Here is an 8,518-nt window from a genome sequence, read left to right as displayed (position 1 = left end):
TGAGGTACAAGTTAATAAAGGAAGGTGAAAATATCAGAAAGAATGTGTTTGATGGATACCATAAAGCTCTGATGAAATAAGGGTATCCAGAAAAGTCACTGTACATGCCTTGGAATAAAGGTTTCAATAGAGGCGTGATGTGGTAGCAAGGTTGAGTTGGCAAAAAGAATCTTTTGAGAAAGAGAAAAGGGCCCACTGCACCTGGTATTCTCAGGAGGTTTCCCTTCCTGATACTGACCAGGCCATACCTGCTTAGCTTCCGAGATCGGACAAGATCGGGCGCATTCAGGGTAGTATGGCCGTGGGCCTGTTGTTTGAAGTGTAGAAAAAGAGATAAGAGGGGAAAACCACTCCTATTATCTGTACTGTACATAAATCAAAACCATGAATGGTCCGGGAGGGTTTTTCCAGAAACAGGAATATGGAAAGCGTTGGATAAGATTTTTCCTTTAAAAGGGCCCACTGCACCTGGTATTCTCAGGAGGTTCTCCTTCCTAGTACTGACCAGGCCATGCCTGCTTAGCTTCCGAGATTGGACAGGATCGGGCGTATTCAGGGTAGTATGGCCGTGGGCCAGTGTAGAGGAAATATGAGTGACAAGAGAGAGTACACTGTTTTCTGTACTTAACACTCAACCAAGGCCGTAGATGGTCTTAAAATGGTATTTCCAGACAAGGGTGTGTCAGGATGATTCTGAGTGTCTAGGATTTATTATGACATTAGATGGATTTGATAAAGGTGTAGTGTGGTGGGTGAAGTTTTGCAGATAGTGAGCTCTCATGAAAAATGCTAGAAGATGATATGTACTGTGTATGTGTGTATCTTAAATCTTAATTTAAGAGAAAGTAATAAATGAAAATCAAAGCTCAAAAAAAGGCTCATAGATGGTTCAATGATAATAAACAATATATTTGCTGGCCCCCTGAAGGGAAACCAGATGAGTAATCATATGCTGGCAAAGAGCTCAAGGCTGGCTCATGGACAATATATAAAGCCTTATAATGAAAGTGAAATTAATCAATACCAACTGTTGAAGAACAGAGTTTGGAACTAATTAAGGATGGTTAAATGATAATTAACACTATAATGGTTGGTCCCCTAAAGGGAAACCAGATGAGTAATCATATGCTGGTAAGGAGCTCAAGGCTGGCTCACAAATAGTACAATTAACCTTATAGTAGGAGTGAGAATGATAAATACCAAATACCAAATACTCAATGATTAATGCCAATAAATAGAAAATGCTACTATAGATACACTTATATGTCAAAATCAAGGTAGAATACCTAGATCTAGTAAATAAACCTTAAAGGCATAGGCGGGTGTTAGGACAATATTGTACAGGTTTTTTTCTGCAAGTATAGTGTAATTACTGCAGATAGAACACAGTTCTAAAACAGAGGAGGGTGTAGTGGTACACAGAGGTCTAATATCTGTTACCACTGCCACTGGGTATGCGGTCAATACTTTACACAATTGGTAATGAATATAAACACAGATTAAACCCTGGTGGTCTAATGAAAATTACCACAGTACTGATATCAATTACAGCAATAGACGGGTATATGATCGGGTATATAATCGGTGTTTAGGCAGGGGATTAATTCCCATAGTGCCCTATTGGTTGCCGCTGCACACTTGAAACCCTGGTGGTCTAGTGTTAGTTACCACAGCCGCAAGGTAGGCGGCGAACGTTGTCCAAATCTCCTCTGTTCAAAGTCCCGCTACAGTGATGAGCGCGGCCGCCCGCTTCCGGACAGGGGGCGTGGCCGCGATGACGTCACTATGGACGTTCTCCTCGACGTACGTTTCACCTGATTAGGCTTGGTCACGAGAGCCTCTCTCTACTGCTCTCCTGTGGCCAGTACTTAAGTGCTGAAATGACCAATGAATTTGTCACTTGGATTTGACAGACTGGTGGTTGAGCCTATCAGATCTCCGGTAGAATGACCAATGGAATCCATATTGGAAAAGGGAAACGGGGAGGGAAAGCAGGGAAGGATGGAAAGGAAATGGAATGGAGAAATGTGAAGGTGATGATTGGAAATGTGGATGAAAATAAGAGGAAAGTAATAGGAAAATAAATAAATGAATGGATAATGGGAATGAAGGAATGAAAATAATAATAATAATGATGAGAAAATGAAAATGGAAATGAAAATGAATAAGATGAAAAAATAAATAAATATAAGAATGAAAATAAAAATAAAAATAAATATAAATAATAAAAATAATAAAAATAAATAAAAATAAAAATAAAAATAAATGAAAATAAAAATAAAAATAAAATAAAAATAAAAATGAAAATGAAAATAAAAATGAAAATAAAAATTAAAATAAAATAATAATAAAAATGAATATAAACTAAATGAATGATAAAGGTAATGAATAAAAGTGAATATGATGATGAAATATATTGGTGAAATATAAAATGAATGATAATGAATAAGTGTGAATGAAGAGAGAGAAGGGGGATAAGTGAAGGTGTGCAACAATGAAATATGGAAGAGGATGGGACTGTTAGTAAATGAATGGTAAAAAGGGGAAAGGGTTATAGTTTGGGTGTGAGGATTATAGTACGGAAAAAGGGGGGTGACATATGGGAGGAGTGAAGGATGGAAAGATTGATACTATGAATATGGGTGTGTGGATGGGAGAGTGAGTGAGTATTGTATTTGAGTGTTGTGTGAAAAGAGGTATTGTGTGTAAAGGGGAAGTGTATGCAATGATGTGGTAAGATAGAAAGGAATCTGGAGAAGCATGGAAGAAATGTGGCAGGTGAAGGGAGAGGGTGGGGTTACGGGCTAAGGGGAAAGTGAAAAAGAGGGAATGAGCAAAAATTGATGAATAAAGTATGAATGCATTAAATGTAGTGAATGACTGTGATGAAGGGAAGGGTGGGAGGGTTTGGTGAGAAAAAGAAGAAGAAAAAGAAGGAAAAGAGAAAGGGGGAAGAACGGGAGTGGGTTGTTGGTTTAGAATGTGATGGAGAGTTATGGAAAGGAAGAGGGGGGAGAAAAAGGAAGGAAAGAAAAGAGGAGAAGGGGACGAAAAAGAAGAAGAGGGGAGGGGGAAAGAAAAGGAAAAGGAGAAGAAGGAGAAAATAGAAGAAGGTGATGATAGAGAAAAAGAGGGGGGGTTTGGGTTGGGGTGGGGGTATGGAGAAGGAAAAGGAAAGAAGGGGGGGATAGGGGATGAACTGGAATGATAGGGCGGGAAAGGAGCGGGATGAGTGGATATTGGAATTATGTGGGTAGAAAAATGCTGTAATTGATGTATTCATTTAAACCTTTCGGCATTAGAGTGTCCAGCTTGAAGATCCATTCGGATTCCTTTTTCTGGAGTGCCATGCTGTAATCTCCTCCTCTCAATCCCATTTTTACATGTTCCAGACCTGAGAAATGTAGATCTTCTATTCGACTGTCATGAAAGCGTAGAAAATGTCTGGCGACTGTGGTGGGCTTCTTGAATTGGGCTAAGTCTGATTTGGCATTCCTCACCGTGCTGATATGTTCAAGTGCCCTGACTTTAAACATACGAGATGTCATGCCCACGTACCTTAAATTACAGGTACATGAGATGCAATAGATCACATTCTCTGTCCTACAGTTGAAGAAATCTTGCACTGTGATCTGCTGATTGAATCTGTCAGTGATTGACGTAAGGTTAGTAACGTGTGGGCACAATTTGCATTTACCGCAAGGATAGCTACCTTTGAGAGGTCTTGGCTTTGAGGGCTGTGAAAAGTAACTTCTTACCAGTTTGTCTTTTAAGTTTGGTGCCCTCCTCCAGTTCATGTTGATATTCTGGCCAATATGGTCCGAGATGTCCTCGTCCATTTTCAGGATGTGCCAATGGATTTGCAGGATTTTTCTGGCATCTTTCCAATTATTACAGAAGTCACCGATGAAGCGTAGGGTGTTTTTATCTTCCTTAATTTTTGTAGTAGGGAAGACCAAGGAATCTCGTCTATTGCTATATCCTCGCTCTTTCAATCTTGCAGCCAAATCAATACTTTTAGTTTGAAAGGTGGAATCTTCAGTGCAATTCCTTTTTAGCCTAAGGAATTCTCCCTTAGGAATGTTTTTAATGGTTGATGGAAAATGGCTGCTGGTTGAATGAAGTAAGCTGTTAGTTGAAGTCTCTTTCCTGAAGATTTCAGTGGCTATTGTGTTGGTCTCATCTCGATATATCCTGAGATCAAGGAATGGAATGGAAGATTTGCTGCTGATGTATGTGAATTTCATATTGATCTGATTGGTATTGAGAGACAGGATATATTGGTCCAATTTGTCTTGGGTACCATCCCAGATCATAAAAATGTAATCGATGTAACGTATCCAAATCAGAATGTGGTTGGTGTATTCCTCTTGATCATCATTAAATACCATTTCCCGTTCCCACCAGCCTAAAAAGAGGTTTGCGTATGTGGGGGCACATGCTGCCCCCATAGCGGTGCCTCTGGTCTGTATATAGAAACGATTGTTGAAAAGAAAGTAGTTGTGATTCAACACAAAATGGAGTAATTCCAAAAGGAAATCCTGAAAGTCACCAGTATCACACATAGACAGAAAGTATTTGACTGCGTTGATGCCCAAATCGTGTTTGATGGATGTGTATAGAGATTCAACATCTAATCCAACCATTATGTGGGAGTCTTCCAATCGTATACCTTGGATTTTCTTCAGGACATCAGTCGTATCTTTGACATATGAAGGAAGGGTAAGGACATGTTGTCGCAGGTGGACATCAAGGAAGCAGCTGGCTGTCTCTAGAAGGCCCCCATTACCTGATATAATGGGTCGTCCAGGTGGATTGTCCACATTTTTGTGGACTTTTGGTAGCAGTTAAAGTGTTGGCGTCCTTGGGTGCGGGGTGTTCAGATAGTCCCATTCTGTTTTTGTGATGGTGCCTTGTTGAAGGTATTTGTTAATGATCCGAGAGTATAGGTTTGAAAAGTTCTGTGTGGGATCAAATAAGGTCGTCTTGTAACAGGAGGTATCTTTTAATTGTCTATTGGCCTCTTTGAGGTATAGTGTAGTAGGCCATATCACAATATTTCCTCCTTTGTCTGACATTTTGATCTGTACGTCGTCCCATTTTTGCATCTCTTTTATGGCTGCTTTCTGTTGTCTGGATAGGTTGCCAGATGATTTAAAGGATTTCTGGCGTCGGTAGAGTGTATCAAAGTCACGTGACACCAGATCCAAAAACACCTTTATCTCAGGACTTTGGTTATCCTGAGGATAAAAGGTTGACTTGTTTTTACAAATAGGGCGGGTAGAGGAGATTGAACAATGCATGGTTCTGTTGAATTTGCAAAAATCCCTCCTGGCATTTCTTAATCTCTATTGTGTGTCATCGGTCCCAGGCATTGCCTATTCTGCCCAGTGTAATCCATGTATTATGGCTGCCTCACCTGGATCCCTCGTGGGTAGGATGATTAATCCCTGCAATTGATGACTCAAAATGGCAGCCACACCTTTAGTTTTACAGTATCTTCATGTTCTCTGTATTACATGCACAGCTAAAGCTCTTTACTATTTTCATAGTTTCTGCACTGTATTATTTTCATTCTGTTAAGTGCCTTGAGTCCTATTGGAGAAAGAAGGCTATATAAATAAAATCATGATGATAATGATGATTATTGTTGTTGTTATTATTATTATTATTATTATAATTCCACAATGTGGATTGAAAACATTTTTTTATCTGTTCTTATATTGCAGAAGGCAGGTTGTCAATTAAACTTTTCCATATTGAAAAAAGGTATCAGTTTTCTGTTGCACATAATGAACTAAATATGTGAACTGTTAACTACCATCAGGAAACACTTGATATCATGACAGTTCCACAAACAGACATATAAGGATGGCTCCGGCCTAGAAAATTTCAGGCATGTGGACGGAGTAGTAAGACCTATAACTTGACAAAATATTTGGTAGAACATTTCTTGATAAGATATAGCTGTAAGAGTACAAATAGAATAATTGAGGGTGCGCAAAAGAAAGGTTTCTCTAAAATCAGGAAAGTATCTCTGCCATATAGTAAGCCCTGTAGTGTAGGTGCCACAAAAACAAGGTATTCTAATGATATGATAAAAAGATTGCTCTCCCTGAGTACGTAAGGGACAGGAGGTTATCTTAGGGGTTGTTCCAATCCTAAGGCAACATACGGGATAATGTGTCTCATTTTTTACATCTTTAAATTTGTAATTGTATTGCAGTTTACATCTTGCATCGTCTATGTTATGTTATACTATTATAGGAGCCACAACCAGGTCAGTAAGCAGCAAAGTCCATTCTGTATCACAACTGGCTCTAGATATTACATTTATGGATTTAGACTCCCATCCTATGACAATGGGGGAACAAAAAAAAAAGAACTTCAGAATTTCCCGCTGGTTGGGCTTGTTTCTTCAGTACGTCCTCGACTTTTGAAACATTTTCATCGTAAAAATGAGTGCTTCTTGGAGACGGTGTACTAACAACCTTGATGTTTTTTGTTATATACAGTATGTGGCAAATATAGTGCTGCAAAAGAAAGAAAATATATAATTGTATTCGTAAAACAAGCGTATCAGGCTTATTTTGGACATCACATAAGCCAGCAAGAAAAGATATGGGTGCCCCACAAAGTTTGTAAAACCTGTGTGTAATCACTCTGCAATTGGACTAAAGGTGATCGAAAAGGACTTAATTTCGGCATACCTATGATGTGGTGTGTGAGCCAATAGATCACTTGAGTGACTGCTACTCCTGTGCTGTAAATGTGAAGGGTATGAATCGATTTAAGAATCGCAAATGGGAATACTCAAGAATGAATTCTGCAAAGCAACCGATACCACATATAGTAGCGAAGACTTACCTGTACCATCATTCAGTTCTTTGTGCGAAGTTGGAAATGTTCATTTCGTCCAGTGCAAATGACAACACCGATGAAAGTGAGTTTGAAGAAAGTTCCTCTAATCCAAACAAATTTTCTAAAAAGCAACTAAACTATTTAATTTGTGACTTGAAGTTATCGAAAAAAGGAGCTGAGCTTTTAGCATCCAGACTTCAACACTGTTTTGAGCCGGATGTTAGAATAACATTGTGCTTAAATAATGAGCAAGCCATACTGCCGTTCTTTAGCCAAGATGACAATCTTGTGTATTGCAACAATATTCCTGAACTTCTCCAGATGATAGGTTTACCAGAATATCGAGCAGAAGACTGGTGGCTCTTCTTGGAAAGTTCTAAAAGGAGCATAAAATGTGTATTACAGCATAATGAGAATAAATTTGTGTAGATTCCAATCGGTCATTCAACAAACTTAAAAAACAGTATGAAAATATGTTAGTCTTAGAAAAATTGCTTATTCTCAGCATCAGTAGTCTGTGTCGATTTAAAAATGGTAAACTTTCTTTTTGGTATCCTTGTCACATATGCTTATGGGATAGTCGTTCAAAACAAAAGCACTGGCAGCAAACCGTATAGCCTCCAAGAGAAGTTATAACTGTAGGAGTGGGGGGGTGTACTAAGCCTTGAAAAGTGATAAAGTACCAACCAATCAGCTCGTAATTGCCATGTCACAGGCTGTGTTTGAAAAATTATTGGCTGGTAGTTTATCATTCTCCATTTTATCACTGTTTAGAGCTTAGTACATCTGGCCCTGGGACTCTTACTGCCAACTACCCCTTAGCTTGTTTGACTCAAGCTCCTGAATTGCTCCTTACTGCCTAGAGCCAGTCGAGAATGAGTCACAGTTTTTACCTGTATGTTTCTTTCTCTGCATTTGAGGTGGCCTGTTCCAGCTCGTTCTCCAGAAGTCATTAGATAGCAGACTCCTACTTCTTACAGAACCCATCAGGGGCTAATACTCCAAATTCTGCTTTGGATTCCCTGTATTTTTGTCATGTTCAGATGGTCTTACCCTCACTACGGCTAATGGGAGAACAGTCTCACCCAAAGTTCTCATCATGTTTCTGGCTATGATTTGCTCTTTTTTTTTTTAAACATTAGATTTTTATTGAAAATTTTTTCACACAGAAATGGGGAACAGAGAAAAGAGTAAAGGGGAACATAGGGGTAGTCCAGAATGGTTACCATAATTAAAGCACTTTTAACGCACAGTTGGATGAATATACAATCGGTTACATCGGGCGTTCAGAATCAAGAAGAAGAGAAAAAAAACACAAAAAAAGGCTTAGCACAAACCAACAAAAAGAAAAATTGTTTTTTTTGTTTTTTAAAGAAATTGGCTGATAACACAACATTCTTAAAGAGGTCAATCTAGGTGGGGTGAAGCACAGATAAATCAATTGGAGAGCTATAGACAGTTAGCCTACCTTCTCTCCCACTATAGTCGGACCAACCTAACCATTTCAGGTGAATAGAATTAGCTGAGGAAGAGTATTTAGCTTCCGCTGTTTCAAAAATAAAATGTTTGTGAACCTTATTTTGAATAAACATTAGAGAAGGGAGATTCTCAGATTTCCACAATTGGGCTATAGCAGCTTTAGTGGCTATCAGAATAT

The 8,518-nt window shown here is 38.8% G+C and overlaps 2 pseudogenes; both read right to left on the bottom strand.

Annotated features, from left to right (window-relative positions):
- Window positions 1-189: 189 nt before the first annotated feature.
- On the bottom strand, window positions 190-307 carry LOC134938682 (5S ribosomal RNA; annotated as a pseudogene).
- A 149-nt stretch (window positions 308-456) lies between these two features.
- LOC134942090 (5S ribosomal RNA) lies at window positions 457-574 on the bottom strand (annotated as a pseudogene).
- Window positions 575-8,518: the final 7,944 nt, after the last annotated feature.

The sequence above is a fragment of the Pseudophryne corroboree genome, chromosome 1, assembly GCF_028390025.1.
Source record: "Pseudophryne corroboree isolate aPseCor3 chromosome 1, aPseCor3.hap2, whole genome shotgun sequence".
In the NCBI taxonomy this organism is placed as follows: Eukaryota; Metazoa; Chordata; class Amphibia; order Anura; family Myobatrachidae; genus Pseudophryne; species Pseudophryne corroboree.
Note: the sequence above shows the minus strand (reverse complement) of the source record. Positions and strands in the feature narration are given on the sequence as shown.